Genomic DNA, 1,615 nt, shown 5'->3' on the forward strand with positions numbered 1-1,615 from the left:
GGCTCAGAGGTTAAGAGCACTGGCTGCTCTTCCAGAGGTCCTGAGTTCAATTCCCAGCAACCACATGGTGGCTCACAACCATCTGTAATGAGATCTGGTGTCCTCTTCTGTACTGCAGGATACATGAAGGAAGAAACCTATATACATAATAAATAAAAATCTTAAAAAAATAAATAAAACTCCTTTCTTGAACTGAGAATCTAAACTGATATAAATATATATGGAAATAAATAGAAGCCAGACATTCTGACACACACCTGTAATTCCAGCACTTGGGAGGTGGACGCTTGCTAGGGAACGAGGAGTTCAAAGTCATCCTCTATCCTGGGCTACTTAATGAGCTCAAGGTTAGCAGCCTGGGCTATCGGAGATCCTGTCTCAAAAACAAAACAAGCCAACCAAACAAGCAGCCACCCCTCAAAACAAACAACAGCAAAGAGGAAACCCTTCTTTACAGTGGTATGCTGACTAACATATGACATGAAGGCAGTAATAAAACGTATATCATCTTCATGTATATCCGGCCCTCCACGGGAGAGTGTGGCCGGACCATAAGGGCCAAAGGTCAGCGAGGCCAGGAGTGAAACTGTGTTCTGGACCACTGACCACACTCATGAGCTCACAGCAGCTGGGGTGGCCTACGCAAGATCAGCCAGTCAGCATTCTAGTGTGGGGTGGGGAAGGGGTCCTGAGGCCTTGGCGGTTGATGACTTCTCAGGGAGAGTCGGTTTCCTTTGGGGGTGTAGCGCTAGTAGGCTGACCACTCTCTGGAGGATGGCCCGACACCCAGGAGTCCATAGGCAGTGCAAACTGGAGTTGACATGCAGATGACGGGGATATGGGGGTAAGGGATGGGTATGATTAAAATACATTGTATAAAGTTCCCCAATAATTAATAAAATATATATTTTTCAAACTAGATCATCTGAAAATTAGTAGGGCTGACTGCACAGTACTGCTGGGTAAAGCCTGATCGGAGACGCGGGAATGGCTCTGAGGGAGATGAATGGTATAGTAATTCATCTCTTCAGAGCAGTTCCCCAGAAAATGTTCATATTTCCGAAGACAAAAGTTGTGATGTTGAGATTGGTAAGCTCACAACAGGCAACAGAGAGTGGGAGAAGCCGGTGACACCATCTGAACAGGGCTGAGCAAAGTCAATGTCATGGGTCGGATGAGAAGACAGTACTTCTGATGAAACGCTCAGAGCACAGCAGAGGGACTGGAGTAAAGGCTTGGCTCTTGGGAGTGAGTTTTGTTCTTTCAGAAGACCCAAATTCAGTCCCCAGTGCTCACATCTGATGACTCACAACTGCCTGAAACTCCAGCTTGAGAGATGCAGGCCTCTGACCTCCTCACTCATGTATGCAAAACTAGGATTGTGTATGTTTGCGTGCATGGCGTGTGTGGGAGTGTTGGTGTGTGGGGGGGATGCTGGTGTGTGTGTGAGGGTATGCTTATGTGTGGGGAGACCCTGGTGTGTGTGGGGGATGCTGGTATGTGGGGGGGATGTGGGTGTAGGGGGGATGTTGGTGTGGGGGGATGCTGGTGTGGGGGAATGCTGGTGGGGAGATGCTGGTGTGGGGGTATGCTGGTGTGGGGGTGCTGGTGTGTG

This window comes from Microtus ochrogaster (genome assembly GCF_000317375.1).
Source record: "Microtus ochrogaster isolate Prairie Vole_2 chromosome 14 unlocalized genomic scaffold, MicOch1.0 chr14_random_3, whole genome shotgun sequence".
Taxonomy (NCBI): domain Eukaryota; kingdom Metazoa; phylum Chordata; class Mammalia; order Rodentia; family Cricetidae; genus Microtus; species Microtus ochrogaster.